Below are 21,157 nucleotides of genomic sequence, written 5' to 3'. Positions count from 1 at the left end.
CCAGCTGTTGGCCTCATCTATAAAAAGAACATCAATACATAAAATAGCAAACATCTCATTTTAAGGACTAGATCCTCGGGAGCCATCACGATGAATTAGGAGCAAAATGCATGCCTGAATAAGAGAATAAATCCACTTGTGGGCCGAGAGTGATTGAATCCCTACAAAAGGCATAATAAATTGACTTGTTGCCTCAGGATATTTAAAATTGAATGTCTACCAAATACAATGATTTTCTTGCTTTACAGAATTTTATGCTGACTTGCTCCTAATGGAAGTGAGATGCCAATAGACTCATATTGCTTCTTAAGTTAACTCTTAGAGAATATGTCAAGGTTATCAGCATAAAGGAAGACACTTGTATGTCTCTTTGTTGCAGTAGGAGGAGATAAAGTCAATTCATTTCATACTTATACTATGTTGATAAAATTTAAAAAACAGGTGCTAGAACTTAGTCCTGTTTGATGTCACTTAAGGCTATATTGCATATCATCATGAGAATATTTCTGCCTACTCTAATTTTGGCAACTATGTTGAATGAAAGAGACAGTAATAGCTGAGGTGACTGTCTGGATTGCATGAGTAGGTCCGTAGGCAGTTGTTGTCCATAGCAGCAGAGGTGAATGATGGAGCAGTGATGAAGATAACACATGGCCTTGACATGTTCTTAAACCTGAGGCACACTAGTATATCAAAATAAATAGCTACTTTTCCAATTTCAACAACATGGACTAGAAAGACAGTCTCAAGAAAATAAGAAGATAAGCCACAGACTAAGAAAATATTTGCAAAAGACACATCTTATAAAATATTGTTATCCAAAATACAAAAACTCTTAAAACTCAACAGGATGAAAACAAACAATCAGATTTAAAAAATGGGTGAAAGATCTGAGCAGACATTTCATCAAACAAGATATACAGATGGGATATAAGCATATGAAAAGATGCTCCACATCATATGTCACCAGGGAAATACAAATTAAAACAACCAGATACCATTGCATACCTATGAGAATGGCCAAAATCTGGAACAGCGACAACACCAAATGCTGGTGAGGATGTGGAGCAACAGGAACTCTTATCCATTGCTGATGGGAAGGAAAAATGGTACCATCACTTTGGGAAATAGTTTGGCAGCTTCTTATAAAACTAAACATACTCTTCCCATACAATCCAGCAGTCATGATTCTTGACATTTACCCAAATGAATATAAAAGTTACGTCCATACACACCAGCCCATGGATGTTTATGGTAGCTTTATTCATAATTGCTAAAATTTGGAAGCAACCAGGATGTCCTTCAGTAGAAAAGTGCATCAGCTGTGCTGTACCCAGACAATGGAATATTATATAGAGCTAAAAAGAAATGAACTACCAAGTCATGAAAAGACATGGAAGAAACTTAAACATATTACTAAGCATATTACTAAGTGAAGGAAGATTGTAACAAATATGTCACTCTGGTGTGAGTTGTTGATAATGGGGGAGGTCATGTGTGGGGGAGAGGTCCAGAAAGAATATGGGAACTCTCTGTACTTTCTGCTCAACTTTGCTGTGAATCTAAAACTGCTCTAAAAAATAAAGTTTATTAACTTTTCAAAAAGCACAGATTGGTTGCTTATATTACATGGAGACTAACACTTTTATCTTAACTTGATTTCTTCCTTTCTTACATATGGGGGAGGAGGAAGTGGGTCAATGTTTATCTTTCTCACCTCTAGAACAGCTGGCTCATAACTCTTACTCTGTTTTGTATTATTTACCTCATTTTCTGTCTCCCACTACTTCTGTTAATGGCATATATTAAATAAGAAGAAAAATTGCTGCTTTCAGGATAGCAATCAGAAGTTTTATTTGAAAAGTGACCAAGATTATTAAATTGGTACCTTGGAGACAGACTAGTTAGAACTCTTTAAGAAATTCTGACCATGTCAGTCTTGTTAGTCTCTCTTCTCATTACTCATCGATTCCAAATTGTCTTAATCTCCTAGACTATCATGAGAGCTTTCCAGAAGTCTCTGTAAGAAGTACATTCTGCTTCATGGTACTTCTTGCGTACCATTCGGTTTGCTTTCCCTCAGAGGCCTGTTCACAAGGCAGACTGGGAGAGAGAAGGTGAGTGGATCAGAGAGATCCTATCACTAACAGGAGTACAGAGTTAATAATAATAACAGTTACCTAATATGAATCACCCACCATGTACCAGACACCACGCTAGGTGTTTAAATGAAAGTAAGTATTGTGCCCTTTATAGTTAAGGAAACCAAGGTTCAGAGAGGGCACATAATTTACAAAAGGCCACAAGGCTGGATTGGTTTTTGGATGCTCTGTTTGTAAGCATCAGAAATAGGACTCCAACTCATTTAGACAAAAATGGGTAAAGTTTGACTAAAAAATTCCAAAGAAGATTAAATAAGCAGACTGAACACAGGTCACAGATTCAGCAGGACCTTAGGAATGCTTAGAACCAGCATCTTAAAATCTACCAAGTTTTTCTCTATATCTCTCCTCTCTTGTCTTCTTTGCATGTATCTTTTATTCCCTCTTATTGCAGACAAGTTGTTTCCTTTTGGCAGGAAACTGGGCTACCAACAAAAGCTCCAAAGATTTATATCTTTAAAATGTCTGGTCCTGGAGAGATACTCTCTTTGCACTTACCAATTCAAAAAATCCTGGTGAAAAAAAGTTCTGTTTATACTGCCTATCCCGCTGGGCCACTGAATTCTCTCTATTCCCCAAACAACCATATGGATGACAAGAAATGGGAGCAGAATTGGGAGGGAGATCCAGGAGAATTGGAGACAATCCTTATAAGACAAACTCAGACACGTTCACCCCAAAAATCATGATGTAGAGCCTACAAGTATTATTCTCAATATGCAGATGAGGAAAATAAAAATTAACTAATTAAAAGAAATTAAAGTGTGAGTGTTTTGCCCAACAAACAAGTAGTCAGGACTGCACTCAGTTCTCTCTAAATTCATTATGTTTTTATCTGTATCTGTTTCCAACTCTAGGAAGAGAAGGTTGTTCAGTGTAATCTATTGCTAGAAGGACGATGGACAGCATCTCATAGGACTAGCTGATGCCAAAGGAACTTGACGTCCACAGATTGGATCAAAGACTAATCCCTCTGGCATCCATACTCTTAAGATAATTACAGAGATAAAACAAATTAAGAAAGAATAATAGCAATGATGTTGATTGATCACTATCTTTATGCAGTGAAGTTTGCTTATTTATCACATAAGATAAAACTCTGAAAAGCAGGGAAGATTATCACCATTTTACATAAGAAGAAACTAAGACTAAGAGAGATGAAGGTATTTGCCTAACACCAGGGTTGATTTTCAAACCTATATGTAACCAGCTTCAAAGTTTTTGTGCTTTCCATATATCTTCTATTTCCAAAGAGAAGTAGATGGAAAAGGATGTAGAAAGATCCTCCCACATAAAAGTGGTAAAGTCATTAGCACCTAGATTTACCTTGAGTTCAGCGGGATGAGTGATCCCTGGAAGCAAAGAAAACAATGGACACTTAAGGTCTCAGCAGAGCTGGAGTCCTGGCAACTAACAGTGAAGATTTGAATCAGATCTAGAGACTCCAAATATAAACTGACACCAAGGATACAGTTAAACAAGGCAGAGTCCTCCACCTGAGGAGCTTACACGTTCATGGGGAAAACAGACCAACATTTACATAAAAGGAATAAACAGGTAATTTATGTTTTAATATATACCATGAAGAAGTTAAAATAGGAAAATGTGACAATAAGTGAATGTGGATGCTGGGTTATCTAGTGTTGTCAGAGAAGATCACTCTAGAAGGAGATGTGTGTGTTCAGTCCTGAATTACAAGACAAAGGCAGCCATGCAGAGATCTGGGTGAGGTGAAAGGTGAGGGGTGGGAAAGAGAAAAGGGGAAGATTGTTCCAAAGAGAAAGGAGATGGAGTTCAAAGACCCTGAGAAGGAAGCAGCGGGATCTCAGTAGCTGGGTTGAGAAATATGAGAAGAGGTTTGAGAAGTGAGCAAGATCTGGACCCTGTAGGGCTTGGTAGGCCAAAGCCAGGAGTTTGACATTTTTAATAGGAAAGTTATTGGATAGTTTTAACTGGGAAGTGACACAATCTGATTCATATTTCAGAACGATGACTCTGAAGAGGGGGCACAAGTGAGGCATGGAGATCTGTGAGGCTGGAGGCCATTGTGGAAGAATAGGCAAGAGATGACAGAGGCTTGAACTCAAGTTTTGGCAGTGAGATAAGTGAATTGTAGTTGGACTCAGGGTATATTTTGGAGAAAAGCCTATAGGGTTGCACATAGATTACAAAGAAAATAAAGTAACAAAACCCCTAAAATCCTAGATGTTTGGGTCTGTACAACAGGTTGTATGACAATCACATTTACTGAGACAGCAAAATCTTATAAGAGAGCAGATATAGTAGGCAGGTGGGGGAGATAGTTCTGTTTTGCCCATGTTGTGATTAGTATCCTTATTAGATATCCAAGTAGAGATGCTACGTTAGGCATTTAGGTATATGAGTTTGCAAGTCAGGAAGGGGATTGGGACTGGAGATATAAGGGTGAGAGTTCTCAGCTTCTAGATAACATCGCAATGGATGAATTCTTTAGGGAGACACTGCAGATAAAGAAACCAAGAAAGACAAAGATAGAGTTCCATGTCACACCAAAATTCAGAGTGCTGGTGAAGAAACAGCAGACAGTAAATCACTCAAGGTATATTGTGTTAGGCAGTAGGAAAAGAAAGGGATTGTGAGTCACAAAAGCCTAAAGAAAAGTGTTGTAGGAAAAAGGGAGAGGTCAACAATGACAAATGCTACCAAATACAAGCGATCGAACAAACAAGGATAGAGAAGTCTGGATCATTATTCCTTTTGCTACAAGCTACAGAGAACCAACAGATTATTTTAAACAATATGTAGCTGGTTATCTCACATATCAATAGGTCTTGACCTTGGGCTCTTCCAAGGTTCTTTAATTCAGAGGGTCAACGACACTACCAATATTTTCCAGATACTTTCCAACACTACAAGATATTTTCCATCTTGTTTTTCTTCCATCCTCAAAGTATGGACAATGTCTTCCCATGACTATATACCTTCAAAATCTCATATGGACATGACCACATCCAAAAAAGGAAGTTTTTTCTTCTATCCTTCTCTCTGTATTAGGAAGTTCCCAGATATGCTCCCACCAGACTTTTATTCAAAACTCATTGACCTACATTGGTCTTAAACTAAAGTCTCAACCAGTCATTGGCAAGAAAAACAGAATGACTTTTTTTTTTTTTTTTTTGCTTAGGTCAATTACAGTTCACATCTCAAGGACTGGGAAAAGGTTTGTTTGTCTTCCCTTATCACATGAGAAATGCCCAAATATAATAAAAGATTCAACTAAAAGAAGGAGTAGAAGAAGACAAAGAGAAAAGGAAGAAGGAGGAGGCTGAGAATAAGAGGAAGAAAGAAGAGGAAAAGGAAGGGGAGGAGGAAGAATAAGAGGGAAAAAAAGGATGGAAATATCTTTGGGATAAACAATCAACAGAATGTGCTCCCAGTTTTATAAAGACAATTTCAGCGGAGGGTGGAATTAAAAGTTCTGTTAATGCAATTGCAGGGAGAAAGAGGAGGACTAAGTAAAGAGAGTAAGCACAAAGAATATTTTTAAGGGGTTTTGATGTAAAGGGAGAAGATAAATGCATTAGTTTCCAAAGAAATAAATGGGTTTGAATAAAGGAGGATATAGGGTCAAAGAAGTTTAAGGTTGATTTTAGTTTTGTTTTTAAGGTAGGCGATTTTGTAGCATTTTTGTCTGTCAAGATGAATGATCCTAAAATGGGAAAGAAATTAATGTGGGAAATGTGACAATTGTAGAAAAAATGAGATGAGGAGGAATCTAAGACATTAGTAGAGGGTTTGGTCTTAATGACAAATATAAGTCAAATCTTTTAATAAGGTGAGAAATTCAGAAGTTGAGTACACATGCTGAAAGGTTGGTTGAATTGTTACCTGATAAGGTAGTTCGCATCCAAATGTATCTATTTTCTCTATAAAGTAAGCTTCAAGGTTATGAAGAGAGTAGGCAGATGAAGAGGGGATGTTTGAAATTGGGGAGAGAGGATAAGTGAGAGTCTCTGAGAGTGACGAAGTGCTTTTACTAGAGAAGTATTTTGGGGCAGCTTAGAAGAGTTCAGATTTTCAGTATATTTTGACTGTTACAGCATCAGCACAGAGTTATGGGATAATTTAGTTTGGTTGGGGTTGGGATTTTGCCAGATAAGTAGGATAGTGGAGAAGAGAATGGAGCAAAGGGGTCAAGACTGTTTTCACGGGAGTGTTATAGGACTAGATCACAAAATTTCTAGGCTGAGTAAGAAGAGAAGTAAGGTAAATGGGTTGAAAGTTTGAATAAACTCAGAGAATGTTTTGGGAATACTAAAGGAAGTAAACTAAAAATATAGGAGGTAAACAGAAGATGGTCAGAGAGTAGAGATTTGAAATTAAAATTTTGGAAGTGGTCTAACTATTGACGATGACAAGATGGCTGAACTAGGATAGAAGAAAAGATAGTTGAAGCTAAAGAGGTCAAGGAGCTGAGAGGCTAGCTTGTAGGACGGACCAGCCACTTCCCGGCTCCCTCCACTTACTGACTGGTGATCTTGGACAAGGTACTTTACATCTATATGCCCCTGTTTCATCTAAAAAAGGAGGATAATAATATAAACCAATTCATAGATCTATTGTAAAACCTACATAAGTTCATATATATAAAGTGCTTTCAATGGTGCCTAGCATATAGTAAGCATTCAATAAATACTAGCATTGAGTACTATCTGTATTTATATTAAGTACTTACTACTTTATGTTTAAATGGTGGTGAAGGTTCTGAATATACTGGATGTTCACAATGACAGACACTCTTCTAAGCAATTATTTTGTTTTAATCTCATTTAATCTTCACAATGTCCTTACAAGGTAGGTACTATTTTCACACCCATTTTGTAGTTAAAAAGACAGAGAGCAGCTAGTAAGTGATAAGTCAGGCTCTTTTAAATCAGTCTGATTCCAGATTCTGTGCCCTTCACCATTATCCCATGTGGTGATTTACAGGGAAACAGATGAGGCCAGGAGGTGAAGATAATGAAAGAGAAGAAGATATTTGGAGGTAGAGATATGAGAGCCACAAGGAAGGGTAATGCATAAGGAAGTCAATGACATGCGCTTCAAAGAATCTGGGGTTTTCAGAGAGGAAGGAAGAGAGACAGCCTGGAAGTGACAGCGGGGAGCAAGGCTTACAAGACACAGAAGCATTTCAAGCATTTCCGACCTAGAGAATAACGTGAAAAAAATAACTTCAAATTTGGGCATCTAGTAGACTTGGCAGTTCCTTAGGGTTCTGTCTTCGTCATTGTATTTATATCCCAGGGAGACGAAGTTCTTGTAAGACCTTGTCCTCTAGCCCAATTTTGCTAAGTATCATACTCAGTTTAGGAGTGAAGCCATCAAATTAACCAAGAGGATACTGAAGTAACTTTTTGGGGGTGGGGGGTGGTTCTTAGACTAATATTCATATGAAAGGATTTTTTTCAAAACAGAGAAAAACTCTAAATACTCTTTCCCGGTATGTGGATATTGCAAATAATGTAATTAGATGCAAATTTGTAAGTTCAACTTTCTTCCCATGACAGTTTCCAAAATAAATAAATAAATTGAATGTTTTTCAGAACCAGTAGGTATAGATCAGTGGTCAGCAAAGTGCCACCCATGAGCCAATTCCAATCCACCACCTGTGTTTGCATGGCCTGAGAGCTAAGAACGCCTTTTACATTTTGAAGTGGTAGAAAAAAATCAAAAGGCAAAATGATATTTAGGGACATGCAAAAGTTATATGAAATTCAAACTCTAAATGAAATAATTAAAATCTCATTATACTTCAGCATTAACAGATGAACATTTGCAAAATATTCTGATGATAGGGGACATCAAACCCAATTAAATGAAATTTTATCCCCCAAAAGGGATTCCATTCTTCTCATTCCATTACAAAAAAATGTGCTTGATTACTATTATTATTACTATTTGTGTGTGTGTGTGTGAGGAAGTTTGGCCCTAAGCTGACATCTGTTCCGAGTCTTCCTCTTTTTGCTTGAGGAGGATTGTGGCTGACCTAATACGTGCCAATCTTCCTCTATTTTATGTGGGACGTCAAAATGTTGGCTTGATGAGCCATCCTAGGTCTGTGCCAGGATCCAAATCTGTGAACCCTGGGCTGCTGAAGTGGAGCAGACGACCTTAACCACTACACCCCCGGGCCAGCCCCCCATTATTATATTTTTAATTTCATCAGGGAAAATTATTTTCCCTCATGTTATACAAGCACCTACACAATATTCTCAATTTTACCTCTCAACCTGAAAAGTTTAAATATTTTGCTATCTGGCCCTTTATAGAAAAACTTTGCTGACTTTTGGTTAGAGATAATGGGTAGACAAAGTTTACATTACTGTAGGTATCATAATGTAAATATTATGAAAGTGATATGTGAATGTCTATGTATAAATGCAGTCATTCTACCACATATTCATTCAGCCAACAGACATTTATTGAGCACCTTTTATATACTAGAAACTGTCTTGGTTGCTGACAATACAAACTTGAAACTATATGATCATTGCTCTCAAGAACATCAGTCATTGGTTTATTGTCATGGTAATTCAGGTAGAATTTAAGAAGAACAAAGGATTTCTACAAAATTCTCAAATGAATATGCCTTCCTCTTTCTCCCAGAAAATTTCTAATTATTGTTGGTTATTGAATTTTATAATTCTATGTAACCATCAAGTGATTCACTGTTTTTCAATCTAGGAGGGAAAATGGGAGTTAGCAAATGTGACATCTCTCCCCTATCTTTAACTCCATTGGAATGTCTTGTGACCTCTCCCGTCTATGCTTACCCTCTATTATGTCATTTAATTTGCTGGGGTCCTGGCATGTCACTTGGATAGTCATCCAAGGTATGTGCCTCTGCCAAGTGCAACTGAATGTTGCCCATTAACGTAGCAATTGCATTGCTCATCCACAGAATCAAGACCCAAAGCCATTTCCATATTTTTCAGTAGCTACCTCTTATCCTTTTCTTTCTAAATTGTCTCTGACATCAATTGCCCTACAGGATTTCAGTGTGGGTGTAGGGGACTGAACAACCAATGAATATGGGGCATTCTTAGAGCATGCAATCATAACTTGTGTTTAGCTTTCATAACAAAATCTTATCCAAAACCATCTCAAAGAAGCCAAAACCAATCCAAAACCACTTCCTAGGTCCACATTGCATAACAAGTAGATGTGTTCTTTCTCACCACATGATAAAAGGCACGAGGTAGCTAGATGCCTGATCATATATACAGTGGAAGTATTTGCCTATTATGTTTAAGCTACAAAAATTGCAAGATTTCTGGTTCCATGTTCTTTATTAAACATTTTTCTATTCATATCCATTCTATTCCTTCTTTGACTCCTGGGAAGAGTCCACTGCTCTTTCTCTTCCCTTACATCCTGACAAAACATAACTCTTGTGGGAGAAGGAGAATGGGGAACTTAAGGTTTTCACTTAATACCCATAGGTCAAGAAATAGGGGAGACAGAGAATGAATATTTAAGAGCTGCACTGATAGAAACAAAGAAACCAGGGGACATGGAGCTTTTTAACATTAAGACATTTTTCTTATTTCCCAAGTAATCTTGCTTCCCTAGACTCTATCAACAATATTGAGCTTGTGTCTCTGGGAAATACCAAGGATTTAGGAATGCTTACTGGGTTCAGTAATCACCTCTTTCCCAAAATGTCTTCTGTGGTAACACTAGAGATTCTCTGAATCCTGAGTCCAGGGAAAGAAATGTTCATTCCTTTCCTTTTAGACTACAGATAAGCAGAGCTGCGGGGGTCTCTTGTGCTGTAGCCAGTGCTACCGGAGGGTTTTGGCAATGCTGGAACAGGAAGTGATAAAAAGAATGAATTAAAAACTAAAGAGGACAGAAATTAGAGAATTTTTAAAATTGAGAGAAAAATTAAGCTTGCAGGGAGGGCAGGACCACATGTCAACACAATTACCAGAGGTCCAAATTATGCAAATTGATTCTAAGTAGCTCCATACCCTGTCTCACCACACCCTCCGACCAAAAGAAGGACATTTCTTCAATTGATCTATCATGGTCTCTAAAACTGCTAGCATTATCAAAATACTTTAAGGGTGTAATAAAAAAGAGATGTATTTTATCTTGATGAAACCAGTCAGACACCCTTTTGGGAGAAAGGAACACATGAACTGGTTAATAAATTTCTGAGTTTGGGCTAAGTGTTATCCACACCCTCCACCATCAAGATAAGAGTCATCGATCAATTCTACTTCGTGCATTCCACATCTCTGGGAAGGCTCCATCATGCCCTGGCCTTCGTCAGAATCCTCCATCTCTCTCATGTTCTCCCCCAAACAATGGCATAAACAATCACCCAAACGTGCAATTTCTATTTTCTAAGTACCTCTCAGATCTGTCCCTTCTTCTCTATCCACACTGCCACTGTTTCAGTCTAGGCCACCCCAGCTCCCATTCAGATTTCTGATATAAACTAGGTGGTCTTACTCCCTGACTTTACTTAAAAGAAAGACTTTTCTAAATTACAAATCTGATCTTGTCACCTTCTCGCATAACTTTCCTTTGTGTCTCCCAAAGCCCTCAGGATTAAGCTCACACTCATCTCCATCTTTCCAGCACACTTGCTCAGTGTTCTTTCCAGAACAAATCCCAGCATGCCCTTAGGGGCCTTCCATGCTCTGCCATGGTGACATTTCTTGCAATGTTCTATGCTGTCTCATGCCTTTGCATCTTTGTTGTGATACTGGATACTCTTGCCCATCTGTCTCACAAAGCTGTGTGCTCCATAAGCATAGGAACCATGTCTTGTTTAGTGTTGTACCCATGGCATCTGACATAACGTCTGGCACATGGTAGAATGAGACAAAGAACTGGTAACTTTTAAAGCAAATTGACAATTCCAAAAGGAAGGAATGTTTGCTGGCTGACTGAAGGTACCACAGCAATGAGGACGCAGTTATCCTGACAGTCATAGGAAAACATGAGCATCTCCAAAATTGAGACAGGGGAGAAGGATAGGGGGAGTGGTGGGCACGAGGGGGAAAAAAGGGAATGCTAAAAACCAGCTGTCTACTGCATAATTTGGCAGAGGGCTGGCCCTGACGTGGAGGGTGGCTCAAAGGGAAATTACTGCCCGACACAGGAGTAAAGAATACCAATTATTTTCCTCTTAAGTAGGGCCAGACCAACTCAACAGAAAACCAGAGAGGATGGGCACTACATTCCTGGAAGGAAGCTGATGGTGCTGGTGCCATCAGCTGGGTTGACTAAGGAGACATGATCCAGGAGCCACCCAGCTGAAGGCTGGTACACCACAGACAGACATGCTTCTTGGAAAAGACCTGTGGCAATTAGGAATTCAAGCCTAGCCCCAACTTTTCAGATGAAGCCTTCTAATTTTCCTTCTCCCTCCCTTGATTCTTCCAGGAAACCTGCCTTGTCCTCTGCTGTGGTCAGGAAAGATCAAATGTGCCTTTTACCGAAAAGGCAGGGCTTTCCTCTCCTCCCTGTTCCTTCGTGTGTACCCACATGTGATGGCTCATTCAGAGACACTCCTGGAGCCTCAGACAATGGAGCCACCTCATTCTGTGCCTATGATCCTTTGTGTAGAAGGAGATGACCCAAGGTCAAAGTGGAAGGCCAGACCAGTAGTCCAAGACAGTAAATGATGATAGAATAATGTGGCCATGAAAAACACCATTTTGAATAGAATTTTTCTGGATATATTTTGAGCCCAGAAAATTTTTGGATGCTTTTGTGTCATGCCCTCATCATTTTACTCATGCTAACTAATTTTAACCAAATACTTTACCAGGAGAACTAGGCAAAATCCAAAAACCACATGGCCTATCCTACTAATTGGAAATAAAAGTGAGTTGTTGAAACAGGAGAAAGAAATTTGACTCCACCTTGGTACCCAATCTTCTCTCCCAATATTCTAATAAGATTTTCAAACTTGTCCAGACATCCTCCACCTGCTTCCCATGGACACACAGTATATCTTTCCAGTAGGTTTCTTCTGAATATCCACTTCCTCCATTCTGCCCAGTTGTACCAGTACTTGTAAGCTTTACACCATAGAATTAGTGTCCTTCCACTTCTGTCCCTCTCATCAGCTTGTGAACTTCTGGAAGATAGGAATTTATGTCAATGATCTCAACTTGTCACCATTAGATCACTCTTTCCTTCCAAACACCCCTTCCTGTGCATCACTGCTGGACTCTAAGCTCATCGTGGGCAAGGATCATGGCTTATTTCAACACACAGAAGACAATCTGTAAGTACTGGTTGCTTGTCTAATTTGGCCAAAACATTGGTTGATCACTTATTGCCATGTCCAAAGTTTTTATACAAATACGCCGTTGCCCCTTTCTGAAGCTTTCACTTTTTTCATATTAAGTTAAATACTTCAGATGGAAGAATTTAATCATCTCTTGGTATCAGTCCATAAGAAGGCTAGAAAGGTACAGGTGTTGTTAACTAACAGGACTTTGAACTTGAGGTAGCATGTGGCGAAGGTGATGACAGTCTAGGTCATCTCTCAATCAAGACACTCAAGAGAAAAACTTCCACAGAGCTCCATCAGTAGCCCCAATGAGACTAGAAAAACAGGACAGTCCTGAAAGTGGAAAGACCATGGGGTCACTACAGAACAGGCATGAAGGGAAATGTACTCTGTTTTATAAATTGACCCAAGGAACAACTCAATTTCTTTGACAATCCCATAGTATTTTTAGCCATTGAGCTGGCTAGTTCCCTGTCTGAATATTCCTCTTTTGTTTACTCAACTCTTGATTCTTCCTTCCTTCCTTCCTGCTGTGAATTGGCATGTTTACTGTTTATTGCGAAATCACTACCATATTTACTTGTGTTTTTATTGCCAAGATGCTCACAACCCTTTTTTTCCCATCTGGAGGGAAAAAAAACATAACTAAAAAAAAGAGAAAGAAAAGCATGGCTTTTAAATGGCCAGAAGTGTTTCACTTCATTTTCTACCACATTCTAAGCACTTCTAGGTTATCGGGTATCGTTAAGCATTTAACACGTATTATCTCATTTAATACTCACCACATGGATACCTTTTATTATTCTCAGTCTTATTTACGGGGAAATAAGCACAGAGAAACTTTCCCAAGCTCATCTGCTAATATATGGTAAAGCCAGAACTGGAACCCAAGTAAATGAGACTTCACACTTCAATTCTTACCTAGTAATCTTCCATGATTTTGAAGTCTGTATCTTCATTTCCCACTGCTCCCTCCCATTATGACCATGTTCTTCAGTTTCAAAAGAATCCTTTGCCTAATAGAATTGTGTATCACACAAGACCACAGAAATCATAGATGTCCTCATCCTACAGATGATATAACAAAGTCTTAAAGAATTTGAATGACTGACATAAGATGTCAAAGCTACTTCATGCCATCTCAAATCAAAACTAGGTTTTCTTGTCCTCCTGTTGGTCTTTCATCCTTGTTACAACACTGACTTCTTGAGCCCCTTATATTTTTACTATGACTTTCTGATAGGCAGTATTTCTTTTCCTTCACTCAAGAAGCTCTGTTTTGGCAAAGGAGAACAAAACATCTCACAGGGAGAGATCCAAATATATCATTTGAAGCTATTATGCACACACTGGATACACTAAGCCCTTTGGATGCTTAAGACATCTTGCTTATGAAAGATGATTATGTAAATGAAGATGTTAATTCATACTTTCCCACATTATAAATTACCCATAGGAATTCACTTGGCTGGTGGAAGAGACTAAATACAAGCAAGGCCAATGCTAAGTAAACTTCAAATTAGGCACATTTGTTTTCAGTGACCTCCCAAGTCCCTTCTAGTCTTTCATCACCTCCTGGCATTCATCATCTTCCTGGATCATCTATTACTTGCTCAAATATCTCACAGATTTGGCTGCCCACGCACACCCTGTACCAACTTCTCTCTTTGTCACCTTTATTACCCTCTCTCTTCTTTCCTTCTCCCAATTCTCATTGCCTAAGCTGGATGATCTCCCTCCAGGTTATGAGGGCCTCTATCAGTCTTTTCCATGCTTCTCCAGTCCTTTTTCCTATATTCTGAGAGCACCAGTGACCTTCCAATACTTCCTTCAACCCACTTCCTACAGAAGAATGCCACCAGAACAGGGCACTACTGTAATTTTGGGATCTTTCCAGTACCCCTTTTCCATAACTACCATCTGATCAATACTTAGCTGTCTGAATACCATTCCTCCATGCCCTGCTTTTTCAGGTGGTTAATGAAATTAACTATTCATTCCATTATTAATATTAGTTAATAATTATATTAATAATTTATTAACACAATACTGTTATTAATATTAATATTTATTAATTTCATTAAATAATGTTGGCTAAGTAAAATTAATAAGCTAATCCCTGCCAACGTGCGAACTTCCTGATGTGTCACCCCACACAGTGATCAAATTAGATGCACAAGTGAGGGTCCAGAGACCCTTTAGGAGTGACTACACTTAATGACAGGTGGCGATACCAATTTCTCAAATCCATCATAGAGAAAGAGTACTGCTGGAGCCCTTGAACTCCAAAGTGAAGATTATCCATCCACATCTTGCTAAGTATGATTTCATTCCTTACTGTGTTCACTACAGCTTGTTTCCAAATAGATGGTTTTGGAACTTTTCTCCTATTCATAGATATTCAGGCTTTTTCCAATTCTACTTCCACTACAAATAATATAAGAAACATCATTCACTACAGCTTTGCATTTTCGTGGCTATTTCTATCTGTAGGATATAGTTCCCAAAATGGAATTGCTTGCGTCAAGGAATACATGCATAATTTTTCCGGAAAAGTTTGGTTAGAGCAATTTAACAACACCTGAGAGTGTCTATATCCTTAGCAGACTTATAATATGATAAAAATATTATATGAGTTACAAGTATACAATAAGTCTATGTGAGCTTGTGTCTAATATAGTGAGACATCTAAAATGAGGGGCCTGAGATGGAAGGAAAAGAGCCATCTTTCAAGATGTATCCTAACATTTTTACGTAGGTTCAAGCTTGTTGAAAATAGTACCAATGACCCTTTTTGGAGTGTGAAGGTAGAGGTGGACATTTTAGAAAAGATGAATGTAGCTTTCAGGAGTAGGGTGTAAAGAGGGAGGATGTTATTATTGCCAGGCAATGCTTAAGCAAATTGTTCTGATTTGATGTATATAGATGTATTCATTTGGCCAGTTTCCTCATTTTTCCCACCCATCACCAAACTCTGAGGTCAATTGTTCCCTGCAGTGGCTGAGAGTACACATAAAAGGCAATACAGCAGGTGGTTGATAATGTTTCCACTGGTAGCTAACATTGATTGAGCACTTGCAACGAACCAGGTGCTCCTCTAAGTGCTAAGTCCAGTTCACTTGATATCACTATCCACTGGATCACAAACACTCACAAACTTCCTATCTTTCCAGGAGGTCCAGTCCGTCCAAGCCACATCATTGGCTTGATGGTATGGAGTATTAGGAGTCATGTTTAAGCCTGGCCCATACTTCCCACATCCTCACCTCCTCGCTCCCATTCTCTTCTCAATCGCCTGCAATCTGTCTCCTGTCCACATTGCTCCACAGAAACTGCTAAGGTGAAAATCACCAGATGCCCTCCATATGGCCAAATCCAGCAAGCACTGCTTTCTGTTTTCTCCCCTTTGACATTCGGCCACTTGTTCATCTTCGTGAGCACAAATCTCACCTCTCAGTAGGCATGATAGCCCTCTTGCCTGGGTTCCTCCTAACACTATTACTTTAGCCCAGTCTCAGTCATGGACTTCTTTTCCTCCATCATTCCCCTATGTTTTCCAAGATTCTAAATTTGGATCTTTTCCCCCTCCTGGAAAATCCAATCCATATCCATGGAATCAGATACAATTTATATGCTGCCGATACACAAAGCTAAATCCCCAGGCCTGGATCCCTTCTGAGAGCCATATCCTTACATCCTAGCAGAGGCACCAGACATCCTCATCCATGATTAGAATCAAAGTCACTTTTTGTTTTCTTTAAACAAGCCTGCTCTTCCTCCAAATTCTCTGCGTATCATGACTATCCAGCTATTAACTCACTTTAAATTTTAAGGATATCATTTTAAACATCTCTTTCTCTCTCAGCCCCCAAGAATGGTAGCAATCCTTTACTGAATTTTGATGTGGGGCCCTATTCTTTTCATACTTGGATCCATTTCATTGAAAAGAGTCCCACAAAATAGCTACTATAATCCCATTTTCACAGATGATGAAATTGAGGCTCAGAAATATTAAGCAACTTGACCAAAGTCTTGCAGATAGTATAAGGCAGTAAGGGGATTTAAATGAAAGGCTACCTGGCTTAAAACCCCACACAAGTTCAACTACACTACATGACATCTCACCCAAGTTCCAATACTGATAGTAATTATAATAGCTGGGACAGTTAATTTTATGTCTCAACTTGACTGGGCCATGGGGTGCCCAGATATCTGGTTAAACACTATCCTACGTGTGTCCATGGAGGTGTTTCTGGATGAGATTAACATTTGAATAGGTAGACTGAGTAAAGCAGATGGCCCTCCCCAAGGTGGGTGGCCACCTCCAATCTATTGGAGACCTGAATAGAACACAGGTGAAGCAGGGGAGAATTTGCTCTCTCTGACTGTTTTCAAGCTTGGACATCAGTCTTCTGCACTTGGACTGGAACTTATACAATTAGTTCTCCTGGTTCTCAGGCCTTTAGACTTAGACTGGAACTACACCACCAGCTCTACTGGGTGTCCATCTTGTAGATGGCAGACAATGGGACTTTTCAGCCTCCATTTTTGTGTAAGCCAATTCCTTGTAATAAATAGGATAATATATATCCTATTGGTTCTGTTTCTCTGGAGAACCCTGACTAAGACAATAGCCAAATGTATTGAGTTACTATGTTTCAAGTACTGGATACTAATTTTCTCAAATTAACTCATTTAATCCACACAATGACCCTATGAGGTAGGTACTATTATCCCATTTTACAAACAAGAAAGCCAAGATTCAGAGAATTTACAAAACTTGGACTGCACGAGTGATCCAACTAAGAAGCTAGAAAGTAGTAGTACCAGGATACCAGAACTCAAAGCCAAACTCTGAACTTCTGTGATTTCCCTAAAAACCCTTTAATCTGCCTCTCCCTCTTCATCACCACTGCTACGACCCTGGTCCAGACCCTCTTTATTTCACCAACACCGTGTGCTATTTGTCTCCTCCCTATCTATTCCCATTGAATCCACTATATTCCATACATGGCCTATTATTAGCACATATGACTTTATTTCCCATTTGTCTGGGGCTTTGTAAGGGCAGATATTTCACCTTATTCATCTCTATCTCCATCTGAACATCAAGACATTTTAGATGAATAGATGGACAGTTGCATATCTTCCCCCATCATCAGGATAGTTTGCTCATGAACAAATCTCTAAGGTTCCATCCCCAGCCACCCATGGACAGAGAGATTTCTCACTGAAAAATGAGACAGCAAATCAGTACAGTGACACCATCACAGGCAGATCAATAATTCTACTAGTCCCTATTTTATTTCTTCTACTAAGTCACTGACAAGAAAATTTACAATTAACACAAAGGGATAGTCAAAGTGAACGTGGATTTGTTTGTTTGTTTGTCTTGATTTTAAACACAATAAGGAGTTGCAACTAATTATGGACAAGGAAAGTATCTATTTCTTTATCTTTTAATTCACACCCAAACCCACATCTTAACATTAAATCTAAAGAAGCTATTTCCTGTCATTGAAACTTGAACCATGATATGTCATATAGTGATGGTGTTATGTGGTTTTAAAAGCAATTTTTTTTTTTTTGGCCACAACCTTTTAAAGACGTCAACTTCCAGTGAATTAACACAATGGTGGGAATTCAAGGAAGTTTTCAGATTTCAGAAGAAATTGGCCAATGTCTACCCAAACACCGAAATTTTTAACCACAAAAACTGATTCGTTTGAAGAGGACATTTTTTTCCCTTCCCACAGACAAGTTAGCTGAGCAACTCTTCACATGGCGAGTCTAGAGAACGAATGGAGAAAAGAAAACAAACCATGGGCTTCTTCAGAACATGCCAGGAAAGAGACAGTGGTGAGACCTTTAGAACACCGGAATTTGGTAGGACAATGGCCCGTTTATAAGTCTCAGTTCACTCTTGGAGAATCACTAGGTTCTATTCCTCTTGATGCTTGAAACTTTGCTGGTTTCTAAAGATGGCCATTCAACAAAGATACAGATGTATCACTTTGCATGAAAAAATAATTTAGTTTACCCCAGTTAAAGATGGAATGCCTCATCCACAAACAAACCACTGAATTTTATTCCTAGCCAATCTTTTTCTCTTACGATGAAAAAAGTCATTACAGAATCTGACTTGCTTTGAGTTCCATTCAACTATTCTCGTTCAAATTAGGTAACACTTTATCTTTTATCATCTACAACTAAAATGAAAACTGACATTTACCTGTAAGCTATCTTTCACCAAGTTGCTAAAAACATTTTGGATAGCATCCACCTCACTAAATCGGATCAACAAAAAAGACAAAGTGATAGCCCAGGGAGTGGAGTGGCTTCAAGTCCATGACTTACCCTGACGGGCCAACCTAGGAAGACTTGAGGATGGCCAATGCTTGAAGCTGTCCCTGGAGAGTCCAGGTCAATGGAATCTTTGGCTTGAAGGTCTCAGGTGGTTTAGCCGTGCCTGGGAAGCCACAGTACTGGTGTGCTGTGTAATCATATATAAAACAGGTGTGAAATGCATTCTTTGTTTTAGAGGCTTGTTATGTATTCTAATATGATATATATACATACACATATATATTCATAAATATATACACACACACATATATATGTATATACATGCCAATATACAAAATCTAGCTAAAAATCTTAAGCAGAAACATGACTACAAAATACAGAACTGAAAGAAATTTCTTCCATCTAGTCTCTTTGGCCTCAACTCTGTAACCCAGTATGAAGCAGAGGATCTTTCTTCTCTGACTGTCCCTTCTCTCTAACAATGGTGATTCTGTGTCCTTCAACTGCCCCTTTCCTGAAGGCTGCCCCTAAATATTCTGTCCTCACCCACGTGCTCTTTCATTTCGAGTCTTCTGCCTCCCTCAACCACCTCTTTCACACCACAGCCAATGGCACACATCAAAAAAGCAAATACAAAGCTGTCACTCCCATGCATAAAACTAATAGTTCCTTATCACCTGCGAAATCAAACCCAAGTCCCTGAGAATGACTCTGTGAGAACTGGTTAAAATCATGCACAGAGGAAATTTATATTCCTATACATAATAGAAAAGAAAAAAAACTCAAAATAAAAGATCAGTTCACCCATCTCAAGAAGTTAAGGAATAAACTAAATGCTAAACAAGAAAAAGGAAAAAAATAAATGGAAGTAGAAATTAATGGGATTGAAAACATACAGTAAAGATAATGAAAACCCACAGGTTAGTTCTTTGAAAAACTAATTAAATTGATAAGCTTCTAGTGAGACTAATTTAGAAAAAAGAGAGAGAAAAAGCACAAATAACTACTAATCGAGATGACAGGGGACAATCATTACTCATTCAGACATTCAAAATATAATGAGGACATTATGGGGTTGCCAGAAAAATACAGGATGCAATTAAATCTGAATCTCAGATAAACAATAGACAATTTTTTAGTATAAGCATGTCCCAAATATTATTTATCTGACATAGATCAGAATAATTTTATATCTGTTAAAGAAATTGAAACCATAATTAAAAATCTTTCCATGCTAAACCGAAAAGACTCTCTCTGAACGGAACCGTTGAGAATTACAGCAAATATTTAAGCAAGAAATTACACCAATCTTACATAAAAATCTTACAGAGAACAGGAAAGCAAGCAAACACTTTCTGATTCATTGTACATGACCAGAATAAACTTGATAACAAACCAGACAGAACATTACAATAAAAATAAATAAACCTGGTCATTTCACTTATTAAGGTAGTACAAAAGGCATTGATCTATAAAGATCATACAACACAACAAAATTGGGTTTATTTTAGGAATGGGAGTTTAGTTTAACATTTTGAAAATCAGTCAATGATATTTACCACATTAATAGCAAAAAGGACAAAATTTATATGATGTTATTATATGTAGAAAAAAAGCCTGTGATAAAATTCATGTTTGCACAAGGGTGTTTTGTCCATACCTTGTTCTGACAAGAGTGTGGATAGTTGTATCTAATGTGTGCAAAGTGATCAGAACTATGTGTAATACTAATTGAATTAGCAATTTCAGGCTTGTTCCAGGGGAAAAGAATTTCAAGTAAATAAAAATGTGAAGTTGGAAATAGTTTAACTATGATGTGTGTAAATTCTTTGGGGAGCTATGTTCACCTTCCTGGAATCCTAAGAATGTGATAAGATAGAAATGTTTTGGGTCCAGGCCAAACGAGGCGAAGGTCTCTAAAAAGCTGAAACTAGGTCGGCTCTGCAACTGAGCAGCAAGGTTACGAACCTCTGCCCCAGGTCAGTGATGTCAAGAAGAGAAAAGCCCCATGCAAATGAATTCAACAGTAAATTGAGTGGAGCAGACCAGCTTTAGCTGGTTCTGCCCAGTGCCATGGTAGCAGTGGGGAGGATTGGGAGAGAAGTTGAGGGACTCACAAATGTAAGATCACAGAGGTTTAGTCTTGGTTTATAAATAAAACAGACTTCCAGCCTGCATGCACAGTATACAGGTCTGCCTTGGTCAGTCAGCGCAAATATACTAAATATTCTAATGTCCGTGTTGTCATGCCTGCTATGCCCAGTGGCCTTCCTTGCCTGGGGGAAACCCCAGAACTGGAAGAAAGCTCCTTCCCCTGCGATGGTGGCTTTTGAGGATTGGCTTGTGTTCCTGGAAAGCAAGGCAGCCTCTTGGCTTGATTGCTCTTGGCGGG

The 21,157-nt window shown here is 38.6% G+C and overlaps 1 protein-coding gene across 2 annotated transcripts in view; it reads right to left on the bottom strand.

The window, feature by feature from the left end:
• Nucleotides 1-21,157, bottom strand: part of COLEC10 (collectin subfamily member 10) — a 432,391-nt gene that overhangs the window by 305,281 nt on the left and 105,953 nt on the right. For both annotated transcript variants that reach the window (XM_070221752.1, XM_070221751.1), the window contains exon 3: nt 18,817-18,952. The gene's annotated coding sequence lies outside the window, so the exon portion shown is untranslated. The remainder of the gene's footprint in view (nt 1-18,816; nt 18,953-21,157) is intronic.

This window comes from Equus caballus, chromosome 9 (assembly GCF_041296265.1).
Source record: "Equus caballus isolate H_3958 breed thoroughbred chromosome 9, TB-T2T, whole genome shotgun sequence".
NCBI classification, from domain to species: Eukaryota; Metazoa; Chordata; class Mammalia; order Perissodactyla; family Equidae; genus Equus; species Equus caballus.
This window is presented reverse-complemented; position numbering and strand designations above follow the sequence as displayed.